Here is a 20,513-nt window from a genome sequence, read left to right on the forward strand (position 1 = left end):
AAAAAGAATGACATAATGCCATTTGCAGCAACATGGATGGAACTAGAGAATCTCATCCTGAGTGAAATGAGCCAGAAAGACAAAGACAAATACCATATGATATCACTTATAACTGGAATCTAATATCCAGCACAAATGAACATCTCCTCAGAAAGAAAATCATGGACTTGGAGAAGAGACTTGTGGCTGCCTGATGGGAGGGGGAGGGAGTGGGAGGGATCAGGAGCTTGGGCTTATCAGACACAACTAGAATAGATTTACAAGGAGATCCTGCTGAATAGCATTGAGAACTATGTCTAGATACTCATGTTGCAACAGAACAAAGGGTGGGGGAAAAATGTAATTGTAATGTATACATGTAAGGATAACCTGACCCCCTTGCTGTACAGTGGGAAAATAATAAAAAATTAAAGAATAAAAAAATAAAATAAATAAATAAATAAATAAATAGGTTCCGGCACCAATGCCAATGCGTGTGGTGAGGAGGGAGTCCCACCCCACAGCAACAAGAAATTCTCACAACACCAATTGGGTGTCCTATGATTCAACACAATTCTGACCATCTTTACCCAGAGACAGCATCAGATTCCACAGGTTAAGGGTAGAGTCCTACCAGGCAGCCCCCCCACCATCGCACTTCAGACATTGGTCAAAAGCCCTGGTTGTTACTTGTATATTTCTGCACAACTAGCTATAAATATGAGGTTCCTAAGACCACCAACTTGAGTGTGATTGACTCACTAGAGCAGCTCACAGAACTCAGAAAAACAATCCACTTACTTGTTTGTAATCCACTGGTTTGTTTTAAAGAAGGTAACTCAGGAACAACCAGACAGAAGAGATGCTTACAGCAAGGCATGGGGAAAGGGCGAGGAGCTTCCACACATTTCCCAGGCAGTCATTAGCTATCATCCTATCACCTTCACGTGTTCACCGACCCCAAGGTGTGACAGGAAGGGGGACCCCTTCAGAAACCTAGAATGAGATCTTGTCTAACACTGAGAAATGAACTATCTGAGGAGACATGCGTGCTGACAAAGCAGAAAATTTTATTGGGAAGGGGCACCTGGCAGAGAGCAGTAGGGTGAAGGAACCCAGGAGAGCTGCTATGCCATGTGGGTTGAAGTCTCTGGTTTTATGGGGGGGTTAGTTTTCAGGGTGTTTCTGGCCAATCATCTTGTTTGGCCCACAAGTGGTCTGGCTCAGGATCCTTCTTGGTGCCAAGTGCGCCTCTCAGCCAAGATGGATTCCAGCGCCAAGATTCTGGGAGGTTGGTGGTCTCCTCACTCCTAGTGACCCCTCCCCAATTCTCTAGCTTAGTTTTCAGGGCAGCATCATGCTCCCTATCAGGGCCTCCTGTTGTGAGACAACTCATGCAAGCAGCTATTATTGTGCCTTCCAAAGTGGGCAATTTCAGTCAATGTCCCTAACAAAAGTTCTCCAAGCCCTCTCCTTTACAGTTTGTATGGAGGTTTCATTACGGACATGGATGATTTAATCACAAGCCATTAAAACCTCCAGCTCCACCCCCCCCAGTTCTCTCCTCTCCCCAGGTGTGGGGGAAGAGGGGAGCCTGAAATTTTCAACCCTCCAATCACAAGGTTGTTTCTCCTGGCAACCAGTCCCTCATCCTTAGGCTAGGCTTTCAAAAAGTCACCTCATTAACCTAACCAAACATACCTTTATTGCTATTATTACAGGAAATTCCAAGGGTTTTAGGAGCTGTGAGAAAAAATTTTTGGACAAAGACCAAATATATATGAGAAGTATATTTTGGTTATCTGAATGACCAAATATATATTTCTTATAAATCACAATGTCATACTTATGATTACCCAATTAGCTATCCATGCATGTGGACAGGATGATGAGTTAAATATGCAGCTGTTGCCCTCATAGATCTCTGAGGGAAACCTTATGATCCCTTTGGGGAGACAAACCTTAAGTTGCCACAATATCTCCTGGAATATTTCAAAGCTCAAGTTGGAAAAGTACTTTGCAACAAATGTTACAAATTGAGTGGTTTAAAATGATAAAAATTATTTCTAACAGATCTCAAAGCCAGAGTCCAAATCAAGGTGTCAGCAAAGGTGACATCTGAAGCCCCCAGGGACAATCCTTCCTTGCTTCTTCCAGGTTCTGTTGGCTCCAGCATTCCTTGGTTTGTGTCCATGCAACTCCAACCTCTGTCTTCATTTGCACATGGATCTCTCCTCTCTTCTCCCTGCTCCTCCTCTTCTGCCTCTTATAAAGACATTTGTCATTGGATTTAGGGTCCTCCTGGATAACCCAGGATGATTTCATCTTGAAATTCCTCACTTAAGTACATCTACCAAGACCCTTTGTCCAAATATGACCACATTCACAAGTATTAGGTGTTTAGTTTTGGACATATCTTTTTTGAGGGAGCTACCATTCAACCCACTAGAGAAGGCACACTCATAAAATGATTAGGTATTATTAATCTGGATATATAAATAAAACTATAAGTCACCAAGAGAACCAACAATTGGTACTATCTCCCAGGTTGCCCCAACTTGAGTAAAAAGACCTAAACCAAGAAGAAAACTGAGGTGTTAGAGAGGCGTCACTTTGCCACTTCCATTAAAAAAAAAAAATCCAGGGTCCTTAGGGATGACGGCAATAACCCTTCGGTAGTGCTTGAATAAGCTCACAGAGCTTCAGAAAAGCAACACTTAATTGAGGGGCCAATAATGTGAACCCTTTTGTGGAAAGCCTCCCAATATCACTCATTACTAGAGCTCTATTTCAGTGGACAGGGTAATAAACCATAGTCCCATTATGCTTAGGAAAATGAGTAAAGTCAAGGGAATGAATTCTAAGGCCAATAAGTTTGATAAGCTTCAGACCCACTTTAGTGTTTTTAATCCACAACCATTTAAAGCATTCAACAAATGTGACCCCTCACAGTCTCATTGCTTATTGAATGGGTGTCAATGGACAATAGAAGTATAGAATAAAATAGTAACTATTCTGTTTAATAATTTTATTATCCTTAATATTAAGTTGTAAAATTTCATATCAAAATTTTAATAAAAATTTTGATTAAAAAATACATTTTAACATTAACCACTCTTTATTATTTTAGAGTATAAGTTGGATAAAAATAATTCATCCACCATGAATTACTGAAATCTTTCAAGCCAGGGAATCCCTACATTATGCTCCACTGAGCTTTTATATTAATTTATAAAATTATCTGAAAGTGGTGATATATGTCAGAACTGACCAAAATATAATTATAGCCACAAAATAAACACATTTCTAACTCAGGCCTCAGTCCTAATAAAATTATTAACTTAGCCTAGTGCAAGACACTTCCTCCCCTGTAAGCTTCAGTGTTTTGTTTTTTGAGAAAGGAATTTTCTCTGTGGTCATGCAATGTAGGTCCAGGGAAAAAGGAATATTAAAGTCGAATAATCTTGGGAAGTTGTGCAAAGTATATATTCTTCCTAGACATTCAAAATTCACACTAATATACTAGTGTTTCTAAGAAGCCACATAATCTTTTAAAAAGTATTTATGGAAGCTACTTTGTAGATGTCAAAAAACTAATTCTAAAGTTTACATGGAAAGTCATCAGGTGTAGAATAGCCAGCACAATCCTAAAGAAGAACAGTTTCAATATATACCACCTTATTTCAAGATATTATAACTACAGTGACCAAGACAGTGTGCTAGTTATGAAAGAACAGAAACATAGGTCAGTGGAAGAGCACAATGCCTAGAAATAAACCCTGACAAATATAATCAAAGAGCTCTTGACAAAGACACAAAAGCAGTTCAATGTAGAAAGGGTAGTCTTTTCAACAAATGCGGCTCAAATAACTGAAAACGTATACAGAAAAAATGAACCTACCCACAGACCTTATACCTTACACAAGAATTAACTCAATGTTGGTCATCGAAGTATAAAACTAAAACTTTAAAACTTCTAGAAGAAAATATAGGTGACTTCGAGTTTGGTGATAAGATTTTAAATGCAACATCAAGAATATGATTATAAAAGAGAACAATTGTTAAGTTTAATTTTATTAAAATTAAAGACTTCTGCCCCATAAAAGTCATTGCTAAGACAATGAAGAGACAAGCTTAGGATAATATATTTGTAAAACACATATCTAATAAAGGACTTCTATTTAAAATTCATACAAAAAATTTTAATTCATCAATAAGAAAAAAACAACCTCATTAAAAATGTACAGAAGAAGTGAAATAGCATTCCACCAAAGAATATATATGATGGCATGAAAAATTGTTCAATATCACTTATTATTAAGAGAATACAAATGGAACACTGTGGTATATGGAATGACTGGCCCATGGGAACCTGCTCTCTAGCACAGGGAACTCTACCCCATATTCTGTGATCATCTATATGGGAAAAGAATCAAAAAAGAATGGATACGTGTATAACTGAATCACTTTTGTGTACAGCAGATATCTAAAAATTGCAAATCAATTATATTTCAATAAAACTTTAAAAGAAAAAAAAAAGGCAATGCAAATGAAAATGAGGTACTATCATATACGTATCTTCCTAGCAAATCATCAAACCTGGGGATTTCTTGGAGATCTCAATATATACTACATTCTGGAAAGGCAAAATCAGGGTTTCCAGGAGTTGAAGGAGGTTAAAGCAGAGTGGATTTTTTTTAGGTTACTGAAACTATTCTGTATGATTCTGTAATGATAAATATGAGACATTTTGCATTTGTCAAAACCTAAAAAAAAAAAAACCTTTATAGCACAATGAGTAAACCTAATATACACAGTTAAAAAAGATTCTAAAATCAGGGAATCTCAGGATGAAATGCAGAATGTGACCAAGGAATCCGTGTAGCACAAACATATGAAGCCCCTCACTCATGGGAATGGAATAAACCTAACTTTGGAAATTAATGGAACCTATAAGATTTAAGGCAAAAGGAACTACACATATGCACTGTACCCTAGCTGATAATTTTTTCCCTCATGGAGTTAACAAGTCAACTCTGAAGCCATTACACAGGTATATCAGAGTGGGACAATTAAGGAATTGAGTAGCAGATGGTGGAAGGCAGGTTTTTAATGCTAAGTCTGAACTTACACATAAGCAAGGGGAGGAAGCTAAAGTGGTTCTTGTAGAAACAGATTAGAGTTAGAGACACAAAGATGAAATCTTACTTACCTTAATATTGAAATAGATGGTTAAATGCAGAAACATTTATAAATATGTATATACACATGTTACTATATTTCCATGCTCTGTCAGCAGAGACTTCCTAGAAGCCATGACACTCTAGTTGCAAAAAGCATATCTAACACCCAGATCTTTGTTCTAATATACACACACATGTGTGTGCACACACATACACAGAGAACCAACTAAGCCTTTTTGTAAAAATGGCTGATTCTAGGACTGGAGCAGGAAATGTGTAAGATGAGCCTTAAACATCTGATAGTAAGGTAGTACTAATTTATATATAAATACCCACAATGATGAATGTATGTCAAAATAACCCAGGAGACAACTTAAAAAGCTCCCAATGACCAAAGATGGAATAATTTGAGGAACAAAATAAAATTATATTGAATCATAATAACTATAATATCTGGATTTATGACATAACCCTTCCAAATGGCCACATGCAAGCTACCGTTCCCTGGGAATAAAAGAAGGAAGGTCAGTCCTGCCTTTCAGTGGTTTTGGTCAGTTCACAGTGTCCTTGGAAGTTCTTCTACAATTCTCACTTTGCTATTTCAATTTCAGGTTTGTCCCTCCAGGATATACACTTAGAGCATGATTGGATCCTCTCGCCAAAATGTCTCTTGTTTGAGAGACACATTTCTGTTGCAGTCCTTACCTGACAGGTGAGCAGCAACTGAGTGACCTTCCATTTGGATCCAGCTTCATGTTGCCTTGTACTTGGTGCTATGTGAGTTCAAGCCATGGTCCTTCTCTTTACAAAATGGGGAGCTTGTAAGTGTCATTTTACCCAAGGCAGCATCTTCACCTTTGAAAAAGAGATTATGCAATTACCATGCTGTTCCCATGAAAACACTGTCTCAGTCAAAAAGGAAGATAAATGGCAGTAAACACCATAAATTGCAAATCTTTACCTGCCTATGAAAGCAAAGGATGACTCCCTTAGGCACTCTTCCAAGCATTTGCTAACAATATCATCCTCAAAAGGAGGACAATCAACTCTCCTTATGAAAACTCACCCATCTTTCAAAACTTATCTCAAAAAATCCTTCTTCCATGAAGCTTTCCCCAATTCCCCAGCCCATGCTCCCATAGTTCTCACTACCGTTTTATACTGCTTTATACATCCTTTCCTTTGTACTCAATTTTTTGTCCTGTAGTGGTCATTTCATTCAAGATGGATCTGAACAGTATCCTTACCTCTTCTCTCACTTACCACATACATCCAAGCCATAAATAACCCTGTTCTTCGGTCTTTGCATTTCATGTCCCTCTTCTCATCATCCCTACTACTGTCTACGTCACTGTCACCTATCACTTGGCTAACTCCAACAGCAATCGTAACCCATCTCTCCAGCTCTGGTCTGACTCAGCTCCACTCAATGCCCCACTATGCTACTAGAAAGATTTTTTTAAATTCAAATATCATCATGTCACTGTTAATACCTTTTAGTAGCTTTCCATTGCCCTTGGAGTGAACATCAAAATCCTTAGTATAATGGCTCTTCAATTTTTTTTTGACACTTTACCTCATGTCTCCCCTCTCTGATCTATTCATATACAATTTTCCAAAGTTTTCTAAATGCTTCATTTTCTCATGGCTCAGCCTCCATACTGCCTCAATCCTCCCACCCACAGACTTGCCACAGCTTCCCCATTCCCTTTGTTTGAGTGACCTCTAACCATTCTTTTAAGATTTTTTTCCAGGTGCCATCTTCTGAAAATTTTCTTTGGCTGTCCTCAAGTAAAACTACATTGCCTCTTCTATGTTTTGTAGCCTCTGGACATATTGTTATATATGTATGGAAGGAAACCAGACTACGTCACCCCAAAACTTGCCTCTTAACGTAAAATTGGCTTAATATGAAGGCCATCAAGAAGCAGTAAACACAGAAAAAACTCCTCCTTTTCTGTCTGAAAGACAGAATATAAATACTTCTTCTTCCAGATACAGACTCTTATCAGCCCTGAGGAATATGCACCTCAGCCTTGTTAAACTAACCCTCTTCACTACCGAGTCCTAGCTGGACTATCCCTAGCGCAAACCCCTTCGTCTCGTCAATTCTTCACAAACTTACTCTTTATCTAAAAGACACAAAATCTTCCTTATCTAGTCATTTTTTAGGATCTTCATTCTCTTGTGAAGACTCCAATACATGTAAAATTCAGTAAAAGGTGAATTTGTTTCTCCTGTTAATCTGTATTTATTAGTTTAATTTTCAGACATGGTCAAGGACCCCAATAGGGTCAAGAAAAACTTCTTTCCTTTCTAATAATCAAAAGTGAGTATCTCTTATGCTTGCTATTATTTGTCTCTCCATTAGACTGAGTCCCTATTCAGATAAACAGACAAATGAATGATGTCTATATGATATTCCAGGAAGTTCCATCACCAGGGTGGTTTTTTTTATTGGGAAAGACTGCTACAAAACTAGGATTTTCCTTTTGAAGTAACTGGGCCCATGGCATAGTTTCTGAGGGACTGACCTAGTTTATTGTATACCATAAGCTAGTCTTCCCCTAGTTGTTGGTGACCTAGAACAGATGATAATTTAATTCAGGGGAATGATGTATTAGTTACAGTCACTAATTAGGTGTTTTCAAATGAACTGCTGTCTCTGCCAAATAGAAAACCATCCAGTTTCACAGAATTGAATTCTTGGCCAGTTGGCCCAGGGCCACCTCAATTTTCTGAAGAAGCCAAGCGACCTCCTCTCATGCATGGGCTGAGTAGATGGAAAACTACCTCCGTGATGTGGAGCAAGGAGAAGGCCTGTGAGGAAGATCCCTCAGTACCCCATCCAGGAAAATAGTTTCCCTTCAGAGAATTTTTATGCCAAATTTGCTAGCTCATTTCTTTCATTACAGCAAATGACATTCCTGCAATTGAACTAAAGCAGGGGTTGTGTGTAGTCATTTGGTATGATGTCAAATCCACTTGTTCATGACAAAAATGAAGTTGTTCTTAAGAGGGAAGTTGTTTTCAATAATGAAGTTATTGTTTGGACATAAAATGCCATCATCCACATCTCTGGTTACCAATAAGCTCTCAGTAGCTCAGCTGGGGCTTATCTATAAGAATGTATGAGGAAGCGATTACGGTGGGCACAATTCTATTATAATACTCAGAGTCAGTAAGGACTATACAATCGCCCTGGGCAAAGTAACCTTATGCTGATCAAATAGCTCTCTGAAAACCCTAGGGCATTAGCTCCTGCCATGGTAAAGGTGATTTTTTTTTTCGCCACAGCCATGGCATAAGGAAGTTCCGTGGCCAAAGATGGAATCTGACTCACAGCTGCAATCTATGCTATGGATCCTTAACCCACTGCACCAGGCCAGGGATCAAACCCGCACCTCTGCAGAAACCCAAGCTGCCTCAGGGATAATGCCAGATCTTCTACCAAACTGTGCCACACTGGGAACTCCACAAAGGTGCTTCTTTTACCGGCAGCTGTGAAAGCTCTGAGGTGGCTCCTTGAAGATCATCTTGCCTGTCTACAATGGTGCCACTCTTCCCAGCAACATGCACTACCAACTAGTAACTTTCAGTTTTTGTGCTGACAGCAAGATGTCAGCTCTCAGTTGGCTAAACCACCTTCCCTAAGAACCAACTGGTAGAAAGGCTTATCTCAACTGAATGTGGACTTTATTCCTTTCATCTCCTCTTGCCTGGAATAGTATGGTAATTAATCTACTGTTGGTTTGGAGTTAATTATTTCTTTATTGGCTTAGACATTTTTCTCTGTGTTCTTGGCTTGAAACATTATAATTTTCACAGTGAAGTTGTATTATGTAAAATACTGGCAAAGACAATCTTAGACTCTGAGCATCATCTGACCCTAGACAAAACAAGGGGTCAGCACAATTTTTCTTCAAGAACTTGATAATAAATAGTTTGTCTTGTGAGCCAAGCAGTACAATTGAGGTTATTATGCAAGTACAAATATAACCACTTAAAATGTAATCAGTTAGAAATTCATAAGATACATCCACAGCTCGCAGACTATGTGGCTGGACCTGGCCCTCGGGCTAGAGTTTGCCAACCCATGTGCTAGAGCATCACCTGTCCTCCCCACAATAGTTCTTTGGGTATTTGAAGATTGGACTTATTCCGTCACACTCCCAAATGCTACCCTATACTCAATCCCCAGCCATAGCTTTGACTTTCTTATCCTTCCCTTTTCAAGATCTCCAGACCCTTCCCTCCTAGTATGAGTTGTAATGAGTAATCTATTTAAAGACATGACACTCTGATTATATGCAATACTCTAGCTCTCATTGGTGCACCATAAATTTGGGCCAACATCACGTATTCAGAATCCATACTTCTATTTAGAAAGCTCCTTTGTTCTCCTTCCTACCTCTGCTTCACATAAGCAAGCTCCTACTCAGCATTTAAATCTCAAATTAAAACTCATAGCAGCCTCCTCTGGCCACCGTATCCTCCAATGCTGAACTCCCTCTCCACCATTCATGGCTATTTCAGTGGCCTTTGTTTCTTTGCTTTTCTTCATAGAATGTATCACATGTTGTGATATTTTCTAATCTGTCTGTTTACTGGGGGGGGGGGGGTTGGTTTGTTTCCTCACCCAGCAGAATAAAATGGAAGCATCACAAAAACTAGGGTAAATTCTAGTTCTTCCCTAAATGGAGTAGATGACATCAGATTAAATCTCCCCTACAAAAGCTTCTAGGATAAATTCTAGTTCTTTCCTCAGTGGAGTAGATGGTATCAGATTTAATCTCCTCTCTAAAAGCTTAATATATACAATTACTAATACAAGGATATGAGCCTTAAGAGAAGGGATTCACATCAGGTAAAACCCTCCCATTTATACCAGTTTCCTCTTGAGGGCATTTTCCAAATTGTGATGCAGAGAAAAAGAGTCAGGGAGACAGCAACAGTTTGCTGGGTTGAGGGAAAAGAGCAGAGTTTACTGCTGCTATGATGACTGGGATTTGAGGTGCAGAGAAAGGGGAGGAGCAGAAAAGGAGCCCTAAAAGTCTATGTAAAAATCCCTCTTGGGTCCTGGGACTGGCTGTTAGCGATAATGATGAGGAAAAACCATACCCTTTGTAAAACTGATTGAAATTTACCCACTTCTGGGTGTTTATTTCAAAGAACTGGAGGTAGGATCTCAAACAGACATGCACACGCCCATTACCACTGCAGCATGACACACAATAGCCAAGAGGTGGAAGTAACGCAGATGTCCATCAATGGATGGGGGAGTTAGCAGATGCAAATTATTGCTTTTGGAGTAGAAAGCAATGAGGTCTGCTGTATAGCCCAGGGAACTAGATCTAGTCACTTGTGATGGAACATGATGGAAGATACCTGTGTGAAAAAGAACATATATGTGTGTGTGTGTGTATATATATATATATGACTGGGTCACTTTGCTGTACAGAAGACATTGACAGAACATTGTAAATTAACTATAATAGAAAAAATAAAACTCTTACCAAAAAAAGAAAGAAAAGACAGTCTATACACACAATGAAATGTTACTCAGCCTTAAAAAAGAAGGAAATTCTGATACCCTGGCTACATGGATTAAACTTGAAGACATATGCCAAGTGAAATAAGCTAGTACAAAAAGATAAATACGGTATGATTCCACTTCTATTTAATGTATTCAAACTCAGGAATCCAAAGCAGGATTGGGGTTACCAGGGCCTGGGGGAGGGGAGGAAGGAGGTAGAGGGAGGGAGAGTTGTTTTATGGGGGCAGAGTATAGGTTTTCGAGATGAAAACATTCTACAAATATAATAAATATAGTTAACACTGCTGAACTGTGTGCTTAAAAACGGTTTCAATACTAAGTGCTATGTCCCACGGCATTTACCACAATTAAAAACAAGTAGATAAAAAAACTCATTGGATTTTTTAAATGCTTATAGACACCTCACTTCATAACCCTTTTAACAGTCATGTAGAAGGTGAGGAAGATTCAGCAAAGGTTTAACTAGTGGTGGAAGACATGTTTACAATTAGTAGAAGAGCTAGAACCTGTAAGGAGATGATGAAACTAACAGTAACTTTTTTAAAAATATGTCGTACAGGAGCTCCCGTCATGGCACAGTGGTTAACGAATCTGACTAGGAACCATGAGGTTGCGGGTTCGATCCCTGACCTTCCTCAGTGGGTTAACAATCCGGCGTTCCCGTGAGCTGTGGTGAAGGTCGCAGATGCGGCTCAGATCCCACGTTGCTATGGTTCTGGTGTAGGCCGGCAGCTACAGCTCCGATTGGACCCCTAGCCTGGGAACCTCCATATGCCATAGGAGTGGCCCAAGAAATGCCAAAAAAAAAAGGCAAAAAAATATGTCATACATATTTATAACAGTAATAATTATTTTAACTAACATTTATTGACCACCTCCCCACGCAGATACCATGCTAAGCCCTTTCCATCAACTATCTCATTTGATCAACAAATCTACTTTAAGAAGTACTATCACATGCTGAACAACTGTGCTACACCCTTGGCCCCAGAGCCTCTGCCTCTGTTGCTTTTTTCATAGTAAAGTACAACTTCCTTATTTGTGCTTCCTTGGAACTGAGGTTGTCAGGAACTGGAGGCATTGACACCATTTCTTCAGTTTCTCTGTCCGGATGTGAAAAGTCAGTCTGCTTCCGAGCAACTCTGACCCCGGCTCCCTCAATTTTTCCTACTCATTATCTTCCCCATGATCAAGTACAGATTACCCAAATTTAGGTAGGTTTTAGACGTCCGAGAAATGGAACCTGAAAACATTGGCTCTCTTGGCATAAAGTGTCTCTGAGGACCATGCTTACCGAGGACAAAGGGAAATGGAAGCGGCCATTCATCTGAATGTGCCTATGGATTTGGGAGCCAGGCCACCCAGGATAGTCACTTAAGTGCAATCTTTTGGCCATTTCATGGAAGGACAAATATTCATCCCAAGAGGAATCATCATTTTGGTTAAAAGGGATCCCCATGACAGTAATTACCAATAGGGTGGTTTTACTCTCAGCTCTATTGTGAAATCTCTAAATGATCCCACCCACCCCAGCCCCCACACCTTAATATTCTGAGAATCTGAGAACTATTCAAACTTACATCCCCAATACCCTTGCAGAAACATGAAATATGAACCCTATATCAATATAAAATGCAACTAGGGACTCATACAGCCCAGATCCTCCTCAAGCTCAGGGTTTTCCAATCATGAATAATCTATACTAAAGGCAATTTTCTCAAACATACTCCTTTCTGGAATTACTTCCTAAAATGTCTCAACGAAGCTAATTTTAGAACTGTGTCCAGAAGCTAAGGTTAATCCTGGGTGACGTGGATTGTTAGTTTACTTTCCACATTTATTCCCTCATATTTGTTTATTCAGTGCATATTTTTAAGCACCAACAATGTGCCAGGCCTTGTTCTAAATACAGGATACATGGGAGACAACAAGCCAAAATCCCTGTGCTTGGTTTTATGAATGGGTCTCTTCTTTCAAGCCTGTAGTGGACTATACTTCCCTGCCTATGTGAAGGAAGGGCTTGATTTTTCCAATGAAATATCAGCTATACTGATGCGTGCTGCTCTGGGGCGGAAGTTTTAAAAGCCAAGGTCTGTTTGCCATGCTCTCTTTTCCCTCTCAGAAACTAGCCTAGTTCCTGGAGTTAAGAGAAACTCATAGGAGAGGCCCCAGGAAGCCCAACATAGCTATTTAACATCAGTAAGAAACGAACCTTTGTCATTGTACGTCACTGAAAAATACCTTATTAAAATCTAACTTTTTTGATTGACACAGCCCATTTGTTTTGGACATAGATTCAAAATTCAATCTCTGTCATATAAAGTAAGTCAGAAAGACAAATACCACATGATATCACTTGTATATGGAATCTAAAACAGGGCACAAAGGAACCTATGTCCACAACAGATTCACAGACATAGCAGAGACTTGTGGTTGCCAGGAGGGAGGAGAGGAGGGAGTGGGATGGACAGGGAGCTTGGGATTAGTAGATGCAAACTACTGCATTTAGAATGGAGAAGCAATGATGTCCTACTGTATAACACAGGGAACTATATTCAGTCTCAATATTTTCCATCATGGTCTATCCTATTAAAAAAGAATGTATATGTGTGTGTATACATACACAGAGAGAGACAGAGACTGTGTGGCAGAAATTGGCACAGCATTGTAAAGAAACTATACTTTAACTTATATGGAAAAAAAATACACGAAACACAAAATTCAATCTCAAGATATCCACCGAAGTCCCACCTAACCTGATCATATGGGTTAAAAGCTAATGGTCACCCAAGACAAATCCTGTTGCTCTAATATGAAAGAATGTTGAGATATACTTCTTCAACTGTCAAGGCAGCAGAAGGATAGGAAGGAAGGAGTCTTAGATTACAAGTGAGAAAACCTGGCCTCTTGCTGTCATAAGCTGGCTCAGAATCTAGTATGTACAGGTAGCTCAGGGCCTATTAAATCTGAGGTGTGCAAACCTGACCCATCATTCGCTTTTCTACCTGATCTTTTCGAAAGAATTCTCCAGAAGATCAATAGATCTGGACATGTGCCCTGAAATTAAGCTCCCCATGTGATTTTGATGCATCACATGGCTTTTGCTGTCATTACTCTAAGTCATAAGCCTTCTCATAACACATGTACGTTGGCCCGTCCATGTGACATCACCTCTAACTTGGTTCCTAATTTGCACACCTACTCCCATTCTGAGAGTGGGATCCGTTTCTGAACCAGAGCTTATTAGACTGGAGCCTTGACCACACACATGCCAGTCTCTTTGTTCTGGTGATTGTCTTGTTACCCAAGCTCCCAGCCATTAGTTTCAGTCTTAACATATACGACATGGGAAGGAACATGACACCTCTGTGATTCAGGGTAACATCACTGCTTAAAAAGAGGCCCTGCTGAGTCTCACTATGGAAGATAAAGTCGGGACACCAGTAAGTCCACATTCCCTCATCGGAGAAATGCCCTCCCAACCCCTGGAGGAGTAAAAGTGGGTTCATTTTAACATGTAATCCACTACAAGTCACAGACAACTCTACAGCCTAAAATGCACAAACAAGGCAACATGAGGAAAGCCAAGCCACTCAATGCTAGCAGATAATGGGTGATCTTCCTGGAGAATTTAAACAAAGGGGGAAAAAACCCTAATCAGACACAGGTATATGTTTAAACAGAAAGATCATGTGGAATCATGCAGTCCTGGATGTGATGGTCATTTTCAATCATTCTTAATGACAAGTTGTCTTAGAAAGTTGTATTACAGGGAGAAGCCAATCAACATTCTTTAATGTTCCAGGGAGAGCAAACTAGATAGAGGAGGAACCTCAGTCCTTAGGACCTGTTTGGCAAAGTATATGCCTTTCTGGAACAAAATACAGTTGCCCCTAAAGCAATGGAGGGGCTAGGGGCACCATCTCTCCACACAGTTGAAAATCTACCTGCACAGTATGCCTTCTGCATCTGTGGTTCACTATCAGAAGATTCAACCTACCAAGAATGGTATAGTGCTAATCCACAAATTTATACAAATATAACTGGACCCAACAATTCAAACTTATGTTGTTCAAGGGTCAAAGTATATAGTTGTATTTCATTTCTGTGAAATGCTCCTGTAAACTCTCCTTTACTTGGACAGCTTGAATGGGTTCAGTTCTTGGACAATAAAAAGATTTGCTTATGTTGCATTCCCTTAAGTAGTGAACACTGGTCTTATTCTAGCCTGGAGCTGTTTCTTGGGTATGACAAATTAAACAATTACCCAGACTAAGTCCGTATTTTCTCACCAGCCCGGGCTACTAAAGTCCCAACATTACTCTGAGCTGAGTCAATCTTAATTATGCAAATATTTTCCCAGCTTTATTGATTTATAATTGAAATATAAAATCATAATATACTTCAAGTGTACAACATAATGACTTGATACATATAAACATTAGGAAAGGATTCACATCATCTGGGTAATTAACATACCCATCATGTTATGTATTTTTTTTGATGAGAACACATGTTCTGCCCTGAACAAAATTCACTTATACAATGCAGTATTGCCCACTATAGTCACCATGTACTATACTAGATCTTCAGACCCCATTTATCTTATACCTGAAAGTTTGCACCCTTTTACCAACCTCTCCCCCACAATTCCACAGACCCTAGAAACCACCATTTTAGTCTGTTTCTATGAGGTCAACTTTTTTTCTTTTCTTTTAATATTCCACACCTATACGATACCAGTATTTTCCTTTTTCCATCTGGTTTATTTCATTTATCATAATGTCTCCCAGAGTCATTCATGTTATTGCACATGGCAGGATTTTCTTTTTTTTAAGGCTGTATAATATTTCATTGTGTATATATGCTTGTAATTTTAGTTTCTTAAACTCTCATATTTTTAGTTGTTTTCCATAGTGACTATACCAATTTGCATTTCCACCAACACTACACAAGAGGTCCCATTTTCTCCTTATTCTTAGATAAGCAGTTATTATCTTTTTGACAATAGCCATCATAACAGGTATGAAATGATACCACATTGTGGTTTTTGGCTTACATTTACCTGATGATTAGTGATATGTCTATTAGCATTGAAAAAAGAGACTCTATTCAGACCTTTTGTCAATTTTTTAACTGGGTTATTTGGGTTTTTTGCTCTTGAGTTGTATGAGTTCCTTATACATTTTGGATATTAACTTATTATCAAATAAGTGGTTTGAAAATATTTTCTCTGTTTCCATAGTTTGACTTTTTATTTTGCTGATGGTTTCCTTAACAAAAGCTTTTTTAAGTTAAGGTAGTACCACTTGTTTATTTTTTCTTTCATTGACTTTGCCTTTAATATTAAAACCAATAAATGATTGCCAAGACTAAACTCAAGGAGTTTACCCATTATGTTTACTTCTAGAAATTCTATGGTGTCAGGTCTTACACTCAAATCTCATCAATTTTGTGTTAATTTTTAGGTACGGTGTAAGATAGGGGTTCAATTTTATTCTTTTACATATGGATATACAGCTTTTTAGCACTATTTATTAGAGATTATATTTCCCCATGGTATATTTTTAGAATATTTTCCAAAAATTATTAATAGATCATACATGCATGGGCTTGTTCCTGGGGTCTTTATTTTGATCCATTGATCTTTGAGTCTGTTTTTATGCCAAAGCCATACTGTTTTGATAACTATAACTTTGTAATATATCTTCTGAGCAGGAAAAACAAAAAACAAAAACAAAACAAAAAACTCCTCCTTCAGTTCTCCTTTACTCACCCAACTCTACCACACTTCACTTCTGAAACCAAATGTGTTGATTTTCCACACAGCAAGCTATAATAAGCAGCATCAGCTGCATGCCCTATAATTAAACTCAGTGGTGGCACTAACTACCTGGAGATAATATCAGATCCCACAGGTTAAGGGCTCAGAACCACAAGACTTATCTCCAACTTCAGATGTCCATCACTAGTCCAGGTTGTTCCTTGTACTTCTAACAAATGGCTATAAATCAGAGGTTCTTATGCCCCCCTCCTAAGGTTAGATTAATTTGCTAGAGTGGCTCACTGAACTCAGGGAAATAATTTGATTAACTATATTCCTGTTTTATTATAAAAGGATTTAACTTAAAAACAGCAAGATTGCAGACATTCATTGAGCAAGGTATGTGGGGAAGGATTCAGAGCTGTCTTTCCCAGTATGCCACTCTCCCCTGACCTGCACAAGTTTACCAATCAGGAAGCAATCTGAACCCCACCTAAACCCTGTACTTTGGGGATTTTTATAGATGCTACCTCACAAAAGCATGACTGATCATTACCTCATTCTCCACTTCCACTCCCCTTCTTGGAAGATGGGAGTGGGAATGAAAATTCCACATTTCTAATTATGATTTGGTCTTTCTAGTGGCCATCCTCCATCTTGAACCTATTCAGGAGCCTATAAATAGTCACCTCATTAAAAAAAATATCTAGCCTATCAAGGAGGAAATTTCAAGGGGCTTGGGAGGTCTTTGTTAGGAATCGAGGTCAAAGACCAAATATTATACCAAAAGATTCTTCTAGTGTTCTTAGCACTTACAAAAAGCGCCAAGATAGGGGTGTTAGGATCTCTTTTCTAGGAACAAGATACAGAGAGAAATATTTATTTTTCTATTTTTTCACAGTTTGATATCCGACAGTATGAAGCTTCCAACTTGGTTCTTTCTCAAGATTGCTTTGGCTATTCAAGGTCTTTCTTGGTTCCATACAGATTTTAGAATTTATTTTTTCTATTTCTCTGGAAAACATCATTGGAATTTTGATAGGGATTGCAATGAATTTGCATTTTTGGCTGCTCCCTCTGCACTGAGCCCAGGGGAAAAGGCTACAAGGAGTGATTGTACACTTATTTAACAAATGCTTCTTTGTTCCCTATCATCCATGGGCCATTATGAATGCAAGCCCCATCGACTTTCAGAGCTGGGCGATTTGGGAGACTGTTCCTCCACTTTGAAAGTTTTGGTGCTACATGTACGGTCCATATACTTTTCTTCTCAGGAAGAAGCTGGGAGTTGAGGGTTTCCTCCCAAATGTAAGGTACTGTGCCAGGGATGGGGTTGATGGTGAGAATGTGTCTCAACATTTCCTATTCATTTTGATGCGAGGAATGTTCTAAGATGCCCAACATGTGGGAATCATTCAACTAGTTTCTGGATTTGGAACTGGCTCACATATAGTTATGCATTCAGTGCATCCATGCAGGGAAGCAAATTCAGAAACCTTCTACATGATGCCAATGTTTCAACAAGACTTTACTTTTACTTTCTCCTACTCCTAAATTGAAATACCTTTATTATTCTTTGGATGCTTTTGGAAAATTATGAAAAATGACATGAAAAGATGTTCAAATCACTAATTATTAGGGAAATGCACATCAAAACTATAATGGATCACCTCAAATGGATCAGAATGGCCACCAAAAAGCCTATCAACAATAAATGCTGGAGAGGGTATAGAGAAAAGGGAACCCTCCTACACTCTTGGTGGGAATATAAATTAGTACAACCACTATGGAGAACAATATGGAGGTTCCTTAAAAAACCAAATATAGGGGCGGAGCAAGATGGCGGAGGAGTAAGAGGTAATGCACAGGTTCTCCCACAAACACATCAAAAAAAACACATCTACATGTAAAACTACTCACACAGAACATCAACTGAATGCTAGCAGAACTTATACCTCAAAAAGGGCAAGAAACTCTTGACATAACTGGGCAGAACAAAAGAAAAAAGTAAGAGAAAAGGATCAAGACAGGACTAGCATTCCTGAGAGGGAGCTGTGAAGGAGAAAATGAACCCACCTCCTGAGAAGCCACCTAACTGACGAAAGATCAGCCGAGCTGGAGGGACCTCAAATCACCTAGAAAAGTGTAGCAGCTGGACTGAAAACAGCAAAGCAGAGTGAGAGCTGCACACACCATCTGAACCACCAGCCCAGACACTCCGGCAGGGGCTGGAGCTAAGACTTAGGCTCCGGAGGTCAGTCCCAGGGAGAAAACTGGAGATGGGATAAGGAGCAGTGCACCATGGTCTAAGGAGAGGAGCACCATGGCAGAGGGAACATGGGAGAAGTTCGGACCCAGAAGAGGCAAGACACCATTGCTGGGGAGGGGAGAAGAGGAGGGGTGGACTGCCATAGGAAAACTCCCTGCGCCTGCATGCGCATGCCCATGGGCTTAGAGTGTGGAGTGCTCTGCAGAGGCTATGGGGCAGCAAAAGCTCTTGCTCATTTAGGGAGATTAGGTGCTTCTTGTGCTAGGTACCAGTGGCCAGGCACCTATTGTGTGGGCTAAGGGCATAAGGGGTCTAAGTGGATGTAGTGCCTCTTGCATGATCCACAGGTGGCAGGGACAGACTGCAGCAGTCATCTCAGAGGCCAGAGGGAGATATGGCTTGCCACCACTGAGGCTCCACCTGCAACTCCTGTCACCTCAGGGGTTGGCGAAGTAGAAAAAAGAGGGCATTGCAACCAAGCACCATACACTGTTGCTCACACCCCTGGGAACACACCCACCTGCAACTGCCACTGCAAACGCTCTGATGATACCCAAATGCTTCGTCACTGTCCTTCCCAAGATCCTACAACTAGGAACAACTGGTGCATCACTCCTGCATGGGCTAAGTGGGACAGGGTGCTTCTTGCATGGTCTCAGGTGGTGGGGACAAACCGCCGCATTATCCCTAAGTCCAGAGGTGGGTGTGTCCTACTGCCAATGGAGATATCTGAGCAAAAATCACTTGCAGCCCCATTCACCTAAAGGGCACTACAGAGGAAGGCATTGTGACTGAACACCACCTTCTGGTGCTCTCACACCACTGGGAATACACCCACCCTGCTGCTGCTACTGCCAAACATTCTGGGCAGTACCCACACACATCATCTCTGTCACTTCCCAGGATCCTGCAACTAGGAGCACCCTTTAAAACACCTCATATGTGGGCTAAGTGAGACAGGTTGCTTCATGCATGGTCTACAGGTGGTGGGGGCAAACCACCACAGTTATCACTGACTCGAGAGATGGTCATGGCCTGCTCCCATTAGGGGTCCCTGAACAGTGACCACCTGTGGTTCCAATCACTACAGAGGATGGCATTGCAATCAAACACAAGCTCCTGTTGCTCTCTCGCTCCCCTGGGAACTCACACACAATGCTGCTGCAACTACCAAATGCTCTGGTCACCTTGAAGATCTGCCTAGAGCTTATTACTACTACCCAGGGCCCTGCAACTAGGAGTATTCTGTGCCACCTTCCTGCAGGTCCTTGCTGCTATTGACAGCCCAAGGACCAGGCAGTGACTGCTGGCCCTACCCATTGCCTGCTTCTCCCTGAAAACACACTGAGCATCCTGGGAACAACAGCCTGCTCCCACCAAAGAAAGAGACAGCAAATATTCAAACTCCCACACCAAAAATAAATAGTAACCTCCCCAAAAAAAATACAAAGGAGCATTCTTGCATAGAAGTAGCCTTACAAGACTACATTTTGGCTTCCCTAATCTCGCAGAAAAAGAAAAACACAAGCAAGATGAAGAAGCACAGAGACCAGTCCCAGTTAAAGCAACAGGAAAATTCACCTAAAGCAGTCAGCAATTAAACAGACCTCTGCAGTCTGACAGACACTGAGTTCAATAGGGAGGTATTGAAAATACTGAAGGAAGTAAGAGAGGATAGTAACAGTAATGTAGATTCCTTTAGAAAGGAAATAGAAAATATAAGGAGGATCCAAGAAAAACTAGAAAATTCACTTGCAGAGA

At 40.0% G+C, this 20,513-nt stretch overlaps 1 long non-coding RNA gene across 1 annotated transcript in view; it reads right to left on the reverse strand.

Annotated features, from left to right (window-relative positions):
* Positions 483–20,513, reverse strand: part of LOC110257249 — a 62,387-nt gene continuing 42,356 nt past the window's right edge. Inside the window, exons 2-3 of the long non-coding RNA XR_002339611.1 lie at positions 5,868–6,017; positions 483–2,244 (exon numbers count right to left, since the gene is read on the reverse strand). This is a non-coding gene — a long non-coding RNA (uncharacterized LOC110257249). The remainder of the gene's footprint in view (positions 2,245–5,867; positions 6,018–20,513) is intronic.

This window comes from Sus scrofa, chromosome 16 (assembly GCF_000003025.6).
Source record: "Sus scrofa isolate TJ Tabasco breed Duroc chromosome 16, Sscrofa11.1, whole genome shotgun sequence".
NCBI classification, from domain to species: Eukaryota; Metazoa; Chordata; class Mammalia; order Artiodactyla; family Suidae; genus Sus; species Sus scrofa.